At 37.8% G+C, this 13552-nt stretch overlaps 1 protein-coding gene across 3 annotated transcripts in view; it reads right to left on the bottom strand.

Annotated features, from left to right (window-relative positions):
- The window catches only part of LOC126424791 (uncharacterized), a 147005-nt gene that overhangs the window by 82155 nt on the left and 51298 nt on the right, over positions 1-13552 (bottom strand). The gene's annotated exons all lie outside the window — the stretch shown is intronic.

Below are 13552 nucleotides of genomic sequence, written 5' to 3'. Positions count from 1 at the left end.
TTGGAAAATATGTTAGAGTAATTACTCCGTCCTAAAATTTGTGACCATTGTATGTATGTAAATTACAGCATCTAAATTTCATGATCTTTCTGTACAAAAAGCTTTACCTCTATAAAGTACTGTATTTAATACAGACAGTTATCATTACATCTTTTGAATTAAAGTCATGTAGAAATACATATTTTAATACACAACACGAATAACATAATAAACTTTATGTAACTGTGCATCATAATGATTATCGATTTGTAACATCATTGTTAACATTGGCAAATCCAATGTTTATGTCTTCACTAAATTCATTAAATGAATGAGACTTTGATTGTTACTTCATAAAGAACATAAAACCAACAGTTTAAAAAAAAATTCTACACATTACTGAAAAATTATTTAAAATGCGATATTTAAGTCACTCTGTTGAGTTCAAATTTGACACTTTTTTTAATGAGTGTAAAGTAAGTGTGTGTGAACTGTTTGTCAGTTTCGACCATGCTTTTGTGATGCACAAGTTTTAATGGATACATGGACAAGTTTTATGTAAATCACTTAGTCACATACATTGTTTAGTTAGAGTGTCAATTCACCATTCCAATATTGCCCGTGTACCCAAATTTTGAACTTCGGCTGTGGTTTTTACACTAGCCAACTGAATTAAATTTCAAATTATGTAAATGTACAACACTGGTACATTTCAACATTTAAAAGTAGGTTTTCGAACAGGACTATGTGATAAATCTTCCCACTGAGGTACTTCTTACAAAATAACTTTTTTTGTAATTGTACATTTGTTATTGTGTTCTTTTCTACGGCATATGTTACTCACTGTTGAACATCTGAAAAAATTTATGCCATACAGCAGGAAAGCTCAACATCCTCTTTCTTATGAAAGGCTGCAGCTCTGTTCGAGCTGAAACTTTGTTTATTTGTACTTCCATTCAGTCACTACGTAACATTAAGTCTGCTAAGACAACAATTTACTCATAAAACATAGATTTTGTAAAAAATATGTGAATTCTTAGAAATGGAATATGTGTCAAGATCAGTGATGGTAAGTAATTGAGCCCCGTGTGGAGTTTGCTGGTCTCCCATTGGGCGCCTCCCCAGGTGGCGGATAGGGGAATGCTCACCAGATATGGTGGGTACCGGGGAAATAAAATACCCGGGGTGGACCAAAACTAGCAACTGCTGCCTTGTAGTATGATATTGGCTTATCAAAGGCTAAAGGAAGAAAACCTTGAGTAAAAATTACCTGGTCCTCCAGGTTGGGGGTTGTGCAGTGGGCCAGCTCCTCACTCACATAAAAACATAAAAATGCTAAAAAACCTAATAATATGCCTCGGAAAAATTGGAACTTTGGACGACGAACTGGCAATGAGAAACGGAAAATTATGTTTGGATGCTGGAATGTGCAAGGTATTTCCACTAAAATAAATTTACTCCCCACAGAACTTGACATGTTCAACATGGATGTTGTCGTACTCTCTGAAACAAAGAAGAAAGGCCAAGGAGAAGAAGAACTGGATAATTATGTACATATCTGGAGTGGGGTATCAAAAGCAGTAAGAGCCAAAGCAGGAGTCTCCATTATGATAAAAAAATCATGGAAAGAAAGAATCACAAATTGGACATTCATCAATCAACGTATAATAACTGTTGAAATGACATTATTTGCTAGGGAAGTTGTGATTATTGGCGTATATGCACCCACGAACGACACAAAAGATAAGGAGAAAGATACATTTTGGGACACCCTCAGGGAGACTATTGAAAAAATCCCAAGAAGAAAGGAACTGATTATCATGGGAGATCTGAATGGAAGGGTAGGAATAAGAGAATATTGTAGAATAGTAGGAAAACATGGAGAGGACGAATATAATGACAATGGAGAACGATTGATTGAAATTTGTGAACAATTTGATCTAAAAATTACCAACACATTTTTCAAACATAAGGACATTCATAAATATTCTTGGCAACAGAACACCAAAGAACTTCGTTCTATAATAGATTATATTATCATTAGGCAAACAAGTAGTTTCAAGGCAGTAGACGTCAGATCTTATAGAGGAGCCCAGTGTGGATCAGACCACTATCTAGTTAAAATGAAGTCTTTCTGGCCATGGAAGAATGCAAGGAGTGATACAAGTAACATAAATAAAACGAACCAGACTGAGAAAGATGAAAATTTACCTTTTAATATTGACAGCCTACAAGACGAAAGTATCAGAACACTCTTTGCGGCCAGGATGGAAAGGAAACTGGTTGAATCATTTGAAGGAAGTACAGAGGAAATATATGACTATATAAAAGCTAATGTGAAAATCATAGCAACAGAGGTGTTGGGTAAAAAAGACAGCAACCACAACCGTGCAGCAGAGTGGTGGTCAGAGGAACTAGAGGTCCTCATTAGAGAAAAACGAAATGCGTTCCTTCAGTGGTTGAATGATAAATCAGAAGAAACAAGGTCAATATACAAGGAAAAGAAGAATGAAGTGACGAAAAAAATAAGGATGGCAAAAAATGAAGCATGGGAAAGAACATGTGCCAAGATGAATAGCAAATTAGGATTTGGGAGAGCAAAAGAAGCATGGTCAGTATTGAAAGGGCTTCGACAGGATACAAAAAGCAAAACTAATCTCCAACTGATAACACAAAAGGAATGGGAAGAGTATTTCCAAAAATTATTAAATGAGGACAGAGAAGAATATCTAGAAGAAGGAACAGGGGAAGATGAAGGACATGAAGATGATGAGATCCATATTTTAGAAAGTGAAGTACTTCAGGCATTGAGAACAGGAAAGAATGGTAAATCACCGGGACCAGGCAATATCAATCTGGAGTGTCTGAAATATGGTGGTGACAAAATTGTGAAACTGATAACACAGCTCTTCAACAAAATGATACATGGAGATTCAATACCCAACGAAATGAAGCTAGGTTACATTAATACAATATTTAAGAAAGGGGATCGCAAAATTTGTTCAAACTATCGAGGAATTTGTGTTACAAACACATTAATGAGAATTTTTGCGAAAGTAATTAAAAACAAACTGGAAAAAAATTTTAGAACCCAAGAAGAACATTGTGGATTCACGGCTGGGAGATCATGTGTAGACCATATTTTCACATTACGATAGATTTTGGAGAAACATAGGGAAAAATCAAAAAGTATAGGATTAATTTTCATAGATCTAGAAAAAGCGTATGATACTGTTCCAAGAAAATTACTTTGGAGAGCACTACATATGGCAAACATAAACCCTTCCTTGATTAAAATAATACAACAGATGTATAAAGATAACATTTGCCAAGTGAAAGTTGGTAATAAACTTTCACAGAAATTTAGAACAAGCAAAGGCCTTTTACAGGGCTGTCCCATGTCACCATCATTATTTAAAATCTATATAGATATTAGCCTTAGAACATGGTCTCGTAAATGTAATAGTATGGGATTAGAAATAAGAGATGGAGTTTACCTACATCATTTATTATTTGCTGATGATCAAGTAGTCGTAGCACAAGATGGGGAGGATGCTAACTATATGTGCAATCAACTAGCAGTAGCATACAAAACTTGGGGTTTGAAGATTAATTACCAAAAAACAGAATACTTGACTAATGATTCAGATGAGCTATACATTGAAGGAAAGAAAATCAAAAAGATAAACACTTTCTGTTATTTGGGATCCATTTTAGAAATCGAGGGAAAATCAGAGTCAGAAATCAATAAAAGAATTAGTAGCGGACGGAGGGTCATTGGGATGCTTAACTCAGTCTTATGGAGCAGGAATGTAATGAGCAGAACAAAAAAATTAATATACAAATCCATATTAGAGAGTGTGGTTCTGTATGGAACGGAGACCTGGACAATTAACATGAAGCACATTAAAAAATTACAAGCTCTAGAGATGGACTTTTGGAGAAGATCAGCAAGAATCTCCAGGAAAGAAAAGATAAGGAACACCGAAGTAATAAGGAGAATGGAAATAAAAGAAAGAATATATGACGTAATGGATAGGAAGAAATTACAGTGGTACGGGCATGTACGACGAATGGAGGAAGCCAGAATACCAAAATTGATACTGGAGTGGGAACCGGAGGGGAGAAGAAGAAGAGGACGACCTGTGACCACCTGGCTCCAAAATGTACAGCACACAATGAGGAGAATGGGCGCAGAGGAAGAGGACACGCAAGATCGAAACACATGGAGAAATATTTTGAGAGTATAGTTTAAGAACGTTTATTGTTTGTATTGTCATTTCCAGGTAAATTATTATGTTGGAGATAAGCCTCTGTAATGAGGAAAAGCTCAAAATAATAATAATAATAAGTAATTGAGCAAAAGGAATTGGATTACATGTAACAATTACTTTTCATGTAATTTTTTTTTTTTTGGTGGTTCATGGTGTGGGTTCCTGTAGTCATGTCCTAGTTCATGAACCACGGGCAACGTATGAGTGGCCAAGTAAGTGTTCCCGACAGTCGGGATACCAGTTACTTTGGAATAAGGCTGGGCATCTCGGACATATTCTGAGTCGTGGTCACCTTTGTGCTCATACGGCAAAGACTACCAAATCCACCGGTTAGTCCCTCAGCCGTTAGGGGTAAAACCCAATGGGACTCGGGGCAAGTAAGGCTAGCAACCTGCTTCCCTGGTACTTTAAATATGATGCTGGCAACAATCAGAGCAAAATGCTTCGGACCTTTGGAGGTGACGGAGTCCCACCTCTAACTGACAAACCAGGGACTCCTAAGATACGACTTGGCAAACAAATGGTAATGAGATGGGGAGCTATTAATATCAATGGGGGCTACTCTGGGAAGAAGGTAGAGCTGGCAGAGGCTGCAAGTAAGATGGGGCTGGAAGTTTTAGCTGTTAGTGACATTCGGGTAAGGGGTGAGAAAGAAGAGGAAGTGTGAGAATACAAGGTCTACCTGTCAGGAGTCAAAGCAGGAATAGCACAATGGGGTGTAGGGCTTTACATCAGGAAAGAAATGGAACCCAGCGTAGTTGCAATAAGGTATGTAAACGAACGACTGATGTGGATAGATTTGACAGTGTCTAGCAAGAAAATTAGGATTGTGTCAGTATATTCGCATTGTGAAGGGACAGATCAAGATAAGATGGATAGTTTTTATGAGGCACTCAGTGATGTAGTTGTTAGAGTAAAGGACAAGGACAGTGTTCTGCTCATGGGTGATTTTAACGCCAGGATTGGAAATCGAACAGAAGGGTATGAAAAGGTTATGGGTAAATTTGGAGAGGATACGGAGGCCAACATGAACGGGAAACAACTCTTGGATTTCTGTGCCAGAATGGGCTTAGTAATCACAAACTCCTTTTTTAAACATAAGAACATTCACCGGTATACTTGGGAAGGCAGGGGAACCAGATCTGTCATTGACTATATAATAACAGATCAGGAATTCAGGAAGTCTGTGAGGGACACACGTGTATTCAGGGGATTCTTTGATGACACTGATCATTATTTAATCTGCAGTGAAATTGGGATTGTGAGGCCGAAAGTGCAAGAGGTCAGGGCCATATGTAGGAGGATAAGAGTGGAGAAACTTCAGGGTAAGGAAATCAGGCACAAGTACATAACAGCGATCTCAGAAAGGTACCAGTTAGTTGAATGTAGTCAATTACAGTCATTGGAAAAGGAATGGACAAGGTACAGGGACACAGTACTAGAAGTGGCTAAAGAATGTCTTGGAACAGTAGTGTGTAAAAGTAGGATGAAGCAAACAGCTTGGTGGAATGATACAGTCAAGGCAGCCTGTAAAAGGAAAAAGAAGGCGTATCAAAAATGGCTACATACCTGAACCCAGGTAGACAGAGAAAGTTATGTTGAAGAAAGAAACAAAGCCAAACAGATAATTGCAGCATCCAAGAAGAAATCGTGGGAAGACTTTGGAAACAGGTTGGAGACTATGGGTCAAGCTGCTGGAAAACCATTCTGGAGTGTAATTAGCAGTCTTTGAAAGGGAGGCAAGAAGGAAATGACAAGTATTTGGACGGGTCAGGAAAACTGCTGGTGAATCCTGTGGATGCCTTGGGCAGATGGAGGGAATATTTTGAAGAGTTGCTCAATGTAGGTGAAAATGCTATCAGTAATGTTTCAGATTTCGAGGTAGAATGGGATAGGAATGATGATGGGAATAGGATCACATTTGAGGATGTGGAAAAAATGGTCAATAGATTGCAGTGCAATAAAGCGGCTGGGGTGGATGAAATTAAGTCGGAACTCATCAAATACAGTGGAATGTCAGGTCTTAAATGGCTACACAGGATAATTGAAATGGCCTGGGAGTCGAGACAGGTTCCATCAGACTGGACAAAAGCAGTAATCACACCAATCTTTAAACATGGAAACAGAAAAGATTGTAACAGCTACAGAGGTATCTCTTTAATCAGCGTTGTGGGTAAAATCTTCTCAGGTATTGTTGAAAGGAAAGTGCAAGTATTAGTTGAGGACCAATTGGATGAAAATCAGTGTGGGTTTAGGCCTCTTAGAGGTTGTCAGGACCAGATCTTTAGCTTACGGCAAATAATGGAGAAGTGTTATGAGTGGAACAGGGAATTGTATCTATGCTTTATTGATCTAGAAAAGGCATATGACCGGGTTCCTAGGAGGAAGTTATTGTCTGTTCTACAAGATTATGGCACAGGAGGCAAACTTTTGCAAGCAATTAAAGGTCTTTACATGGATAGTCAGGCAGCAGTTAGAGTTGACGGTAAATTGAGTTCATGGTTCAGAGTAGTTTCAGGGGTAAGACATGGCTGCAACCTGTCTCCACTGTCGTTCATATTATTTATGGATCATATGTTGAAAACAATAGACTGGCTGGGTGAGATTAAGATATGTGAACACAAAATAAGCAGTCTTGCATATGTGGATGACTTAGTTGTGATGGCAGATTCGATTGAAAGTTTGCAAAGTAATATTTCAGAGCTAGATCAGAAATGTAAGGACTATGGTATGAAGATTAGCATCTCCAAAACGAAAGTAAAGTGGGAAAGAAATATAAACGGATTGAGTGCCAAATAGGAGGAACAAAGTTAGAACAGGTGGACGGTTTCAAGTACTTAAGATGCATATTCTCACAGGATGGCAACATAGTGAAAGAACTGGAAGCGAGGTGTAGCAAAGCTAATGCAGTGAGCGCTCAGCTACGATCTACTCTCTTCTGCAAAAAGGAAGTCAGTACCAAGACTAAGTTATCTGTGCACCGTTCAATCTTTCGACCAACTTTGTTGTACGGGAGCGAAAGCTGGGTGGATTCAGGTTACCTTATCAACAAGGTTGAGGTTACGGATATGAAAGTAGCTAGGATGATTGCAGGTACTAGTAGATGGGAACAATGGCAGGAGGGTGTCCACAATGAGGAAATCAAAGAAAAACTGGGAATGAACTCTATAGATGTAGCAGTCAGGGCGAACAGGCTTAGATGGTGGGGTCATGTTACACGCATGGGAGAAGCAAGGTTACCCATGGACTCATGGATTCAGCAGTAGAGGGTAGGAGTAGTCAGGGCAGACCGAGGAGAAGGTACCTGGATTCGGTTAAGAATGATTTTGAAGTAATAGATTTAACATCAGAAGAGGCACCAATGTTAGCACTTAATAGGGGATCATGGAGGAACTGTATAAGGGGGGCTATGCTCCAGACTGAATGCTGAAGGGCATAATCAGTCTTAAATGATGATGATGATGTAATTTTTCCTTGTAAACAATACATTTTAGAAAATGTAATTTGTACCTGTAATTTACATATTCCAATAGAACAGCAGTTGTTACAACATTGGAATCATTACTTTGTAACAGTCATAAGTCACCCTCTTTTGAACATGTCTAGCAGCTGGCGAAAGACATGTCACCTCTATATTCTTGGTGCGATCTTCATTCGTTCATTGTAAAAGCTGTGTGACAGGAGGGAAGTCGAGATATGTTTCTTGCTCTGATATACAGCATGTCCAGTGACGTAGAAAACAGTGAGTGTGAGGTGAGAGTATTGCTGTTTCCTTACGTAAGGAATTATGTTGGGTCAAATGGTGCACAAAGCAAAGAAAATATGACTATAAAATGTAAGCTTTGTCCAAGAAATAAATTTTTGAAGTATGCCTGGATTATGGTGTCAAACTTAAGGAAGCATATACAGGTGAGCAATTACGATCTGAAAATGTATTGTGTAATATTAAAGTTACACATTGAAACACATGTACATTCCATTGCTAAGTGGCACCACAGTTTTCCACAAATACTTCACTAACCTAAGAAAACAATGTAACTGTAAATGGTGCAAATACAACAAATTGCAAAATACAACTATTTTACAAAAAATCGCACAATCTTTGTTTCCATTGCTGAGGATTCATCCAACAAAGTTAACTGAAATGGAAAACTCCTTGCAGCAAGCGAAGAGAAGAGAGCGTGATCTTTGAACTGAAAGTACGGGTGCAAAGGAAAAACAATCTACACTTTCCTTCACAAACAACACTACCAGCCAAAGCACTGTCGAAAAATTTATTTTAGATTTTGTCTGCTATTCTGTTCAGCTCTTTTCAGTGGTAAAAGAAGAGTCGTTCATAATTTTAATAAAAGGTTTGGCAGCAAATAGGACAGTGATGTGTAGAAAGATTGTTTCTGCACAACTGAAGGAAAGGTACAATAACCAAAAAAATGTAACTAATAGAAGGGTTATCAAGAGCTGACAGAGTTACAACCACAGCAGATTGCCAGACACAGTTTAGGACGACTTTTCTCGGGGGTTACCATGCACTTGCTCGACAATCAGACACCAGGTAGACATCTGCTATGCTTGCTATAGAGAGGCTTGTGGGATGCCATTCACACGATGTTCTGGTTGCTGGGATCTAGGGTATATATCACGATTTTAATATTCATAAGAAAGTGGTGCCTTGTGTAACACAAAATGGCAGCAATTTCAACAAAGCTTTCACCTAAGGTAATGTAATGTATTTTTTGTTCGAGTTTTCCAACGTATCAGTTCTGTGTTACTTTTTCAAATATCATCTTTCCAATTATCTCTTTTAAGGTTATATGGAATGAAATTATATGGAATGAAACCTGGTGAAGGTGAAGTTCAGGCATCTGATAAGCCAAACGAGATGGAGCTCATTCAAGTAGCACCATTCTTGATGAAGGTGTGAATGAATTCCAGTATAACTTGCCGTCACATCAGCGGTGTGCTGCGCATACCCTTAACCTATTAGCACTAAAGGTAAACAGGAATTCTCTTCATCATAAATTGTTTCTTTCTTTTTTTGCCAACAGTCTTGTTATGTTTTACATGCTTACATTCATAGTCATTGCAGGATAGCCAAAAAGCAGAGGACAATCCTCATTTTAAGAATGTAGCAAGAGCACACTGCCATGCTTTATGGAATAAACAAAGAATTGTCTATTCCATCCACACAATGATCCATAAGTTGCTTATGACTCCTACTGCTACAAGACGTAACAGCACATAAGACATTTAACACTGTCTGGTGTCTGCAACAGACAAGTGCGGCCTAGATGCACTATATAGATGTCCTCGTGGACAGCATCGGGCTAGTACGCCTTCGACCGGAAGATGTAACATTTCTGAATGAATATATTGCAGTAAGTTTTAAATGTATTACAGTTGTAACATGGAGTAATGTTAGTTTAATAGGATCATTCTTTACATTTTAATTTTTTTGCATTTTTTTTCCCTGACAAGTAAATGTTTATCACGTCACTGATCTGGCTACTGTGTAAGGAACATTTCAAAAATATATTAAGAGCCTAATTTAAATATTAACAAAAACAGAGACCAAAACATAACATAGATGCAAGTGATCCACTTAACCCCATGCAAGAGATTAATGATCATCATCATTAACTGTTACACATTCAGAAACAAGATCACATCAAAGCAGCCAATAGCTGCACCCTACGTAATACAGTATCATGAGATACAAACAATAATTTATACGAGAATCGTAGAAACCCAACAGCCTCTAAATGGTTCATAAATAGCTAAGACTACATCACACTATTTTACAAAACTTCCCTTTACGTGTTTGGTTAAATTTCACTGTTCCAGTCACATATCGAATGTCACTTCTAAGAGGTGTAAGGCAAATTTTCTCTGGTCTTTCAGCATATATTTGCAATTTCATTTTTTGCAATGTGTAGCTGGAGTCAGCCCAAACAAAACAAATGTGGCCCACCAAGTCTTTTACACGATGACCAGTGTCGATGGAAAGTGTCGGATCGATCCCAGTTACAAATAAAATAATTTTTGAAGTTTTCATACGATCGTGTAGTCCCAGATTAGTCTAGTGCCATATTTGTTTTATTGCTACGAATTAATGGGGACAGTAAAACACAAAAGAACAACCAGTAGTCCAGGAGCCACTGAACAGCAGTGCTGTTGCACGGTGCTAGCAGTCAGCATGGGACAATTGATGCCGTTGCTGTTAGAGTACTGGTTATACTTAGTGTTTTACTGTCCCCCCTTAATTTGTATTGATAAAATAAATTTCGCACTAGGCTAATTCGGGACTATTCTATCAAATAAGCACGTGAAATTTCGGCTTAAAAATCATTTTGTTTGTAAGCAGAAATAGACACTTTCGTACAACACTAGGTGATGAAAGGAGGATGTCATGAGCAGTATTTGTTTGGTCTGGCTCCAGCTACACATTACACAAATGAGACTGCAAGTATCTGCTGAACGACCAGAGAAAGGTACCTGATGACTCTTAGGCAAGAGTAAAATAACACATACACCGCATCTTTTAGGATCTGAAAAAAATTTTGCAACATCATGTCAGAAAGTTGGTACATTTTTTGCCACTGACAGTCACAAAATTTCCAGGAGAATACACTACGCTATCTTCATTTGAAGAAAGACTCACTGCTGCAAATAAGATGTCTTAGGTAACAGATCAGACCCTTTAACCTCTTAGGATTCTTCAAAGTCGGATACTTTTCTCTCTAAATTTTTGTTACTTTCACTGTTAGACTATTTTCCTATAAGCCTATTACATGTTATCAGCTTCTTTTTGTTCTGTTAATCTAGCTTCTTCATTAAAACTGCTTTTTATGGGAGTGTATGTCAGAATCAATAATTTAATTTTCATTATTCCTACTATTCCTGGAAGAGAGGCTTTGCGATAAGAACAACTACTTCTGGAGATATTGCCTTACTTCTTTTGCCATTGGCCTTGACATCTTCAAAGGCTGAGGAATGTTCACATCTGCAGTTATGATCTTGTCAAAATCAACAGTGGAAGTAGGCGGCAAATACATTCTTTGCGTAAACAAGTTGGCAAATGTCAATTAGTCAAATGAACTGGCTGATAATCTTCATGTACAACAATATCTGTGTTCAGTTGTTGACTACCACAAGCCTTAAACTGACACATATATTTCTGTTAGTGATGGCAAGGGGTAATGCTCAACCCCGGAAGTCCATCGACATCACAGGCTGTGACAGGTAACTCTGTGCTTGCTATAAGAAAAAGGTGCTGCATTATATAATTTCTTGAAAGAAACAATCTCTAGATCAATATGATGCAGTTTGGCCTGTTTGTAGTATCAGAGTAAGTAAAATAATACCATTGTCTTTTGTGTACGATACTGCTGGTACACTTCTACAGCTTTTGTAATTTTCAGAATTGAGACTTTAGGGTGTCTTTTGTGGTCTTTTGATGTTTGAGTTATGCAGGACTGTCAAAAACAGTTCACTATTCATCCAAAGTGAGACTGTGGCTCCACCTACACACTGGGGGACACTGTGCGAATGTCATCATTAAAGTGTACCTTAGGAAACACTAACAATGTCGGTAGTTATTCCAACCATTGTCACAAGTGAACAACTTCCAGTAGACGTAGATTGTTCAACTATTCTGTAGCCAGACTGATACAACACTTTCAGTAGCCACTGCACAGTAGTTGCTGCTGTCTCATCCAGATGGCACATGTTTTGCAATTAAAACTTGTATTTTTCTTGAAGGAAAACCTTGTTATCTAACACTTTCACATCTGCATCTGTACAGTTAGTAGCCATTCATACACTTCTCTGTTATGAAAGTCTTGTTTAGTTTAATGAATGCCTCGAGCCACCCCAGTAAAGCTACGTTCTCTCTTTCCCAGTTCTTTGGTACAGATTTTCCATTCTCCTTAGCAAATCCAGATTGTAGTGTTATCTTTATCCTCGGGGCTCTGCTGTGAAAAATATAAAATAGAAAATCTGATCGATGTCTTGAATTTTGGTGGTTTCAGTTACGGATAAGGCGGACTTCGTATTATTGATTGAGATCGTGCTGTAATTTGACTGTGCATGGCAGACCGGGTCGGCAACAGTACAAAAAGCGACTGTACGGAAATAGCATCAGAAAACTAATCGAAATTTACCTTATAATCTTGTTAGATACGCAGTATTAATTACAATATAGTCTTCATGGCTGTCCTCCTAATTTCTCTTGTAGGGTGACCCGTCTTTCACTTTTCTCCGTCTGTTGAAAACTTCTTCACTGTCATGATCAATTTACAAATTTGGGGATAACCACCTCGAATCACTATTGAAACAACCTCGCTTTGTAATGTAATTTTAATTTCCACCCAAAAAGCACATTCAACACATCGCCGAAAAATACACGTCTTTCGTATGAAGACAAGAGAGAGTGTCTCATCAATTAGTTGTTAAAAACAAAAAAACCTATGCAAAAGTAAAAAGACGAACAAAATTATTTATAAAAATCGGTCGCTGGCGCAGCGCTCTTCTGCGTGCGCGATCGTAAATTATATCTTTGTATTGGCAGAGGCGCAGAAGTCAAAGTACCTTTACAAGATGCGAGAATTCTTCCAGTTTTTCGGCCATAATGAAAATCATGTGCAGAGGTATTATGGTCAGACACTGTTTTTCCACTTTTCTGAACAATTCTGAATGTTGATTTGACAGCCTAGAATTGTTGTTGCCAACTTCTACAATAAAGGCCTGTTCTGTGTATCACTTAAGCACTGACCTAGGAATGGTCAGCCTTCTTTCTAATTCCCATAAACAAATTTTTGGTGGGTATTGGACTAGCCATGTCTTTCAGTAACTCGATGATTGTCTACCTTAAATTCACAGTATGCCTAATTCTAATGCTTAATAATGCTTCTATTGGTGTGTGTCAGTGAGTATAGGAGTAGAACAATCCATGTTTTTAGTGGCCTTAACAAACACTGACTAGTAAACCCTGAAACATATGGTTCACTTATCATACACATTAATGAAATATGTTTTGCATTATAAAAAGCATAAGAATGTTTGAAAATGAGGTACGCAATGAAACCGGTAAAACATGTTTTTAAAGACCACCATCGTAAACATAACTGATAGTCCCCAAAAAATTAATTTCGAATCTTAGTAACTCTTCAAAGGTTAACAATACAGCAGCTACCTATTTTATCCACAGAAACATGATTTGAAATAATGAAGGTTTGTGAACTTAAGATAACTAAATTTTCTAATACCTAAAACTACTCTGTCAGTTCATTTTTAATAGAGTG

The sequence above is a fragment of the Schistocerca serialis genome, chromosome 10 (assembly GCF_023864345.2).
Source record: "Schistocerca serialis cubense isolate TAMUIC-IGC-003099 chromosome 10, iqSchSeri2.2, whole genome shotgun sequence".
NCBI lineage: Eukaryota > Metazoa > Arthropoda > Insecta > Orthoptera > Acrididae > Schistocerca > Schistocerca serialis.
The sequence above is the reverse complement of the archived record's forward strand: the minus strand, read 5'-3'. Positions and strand labels throughout refer to the sequence as shown.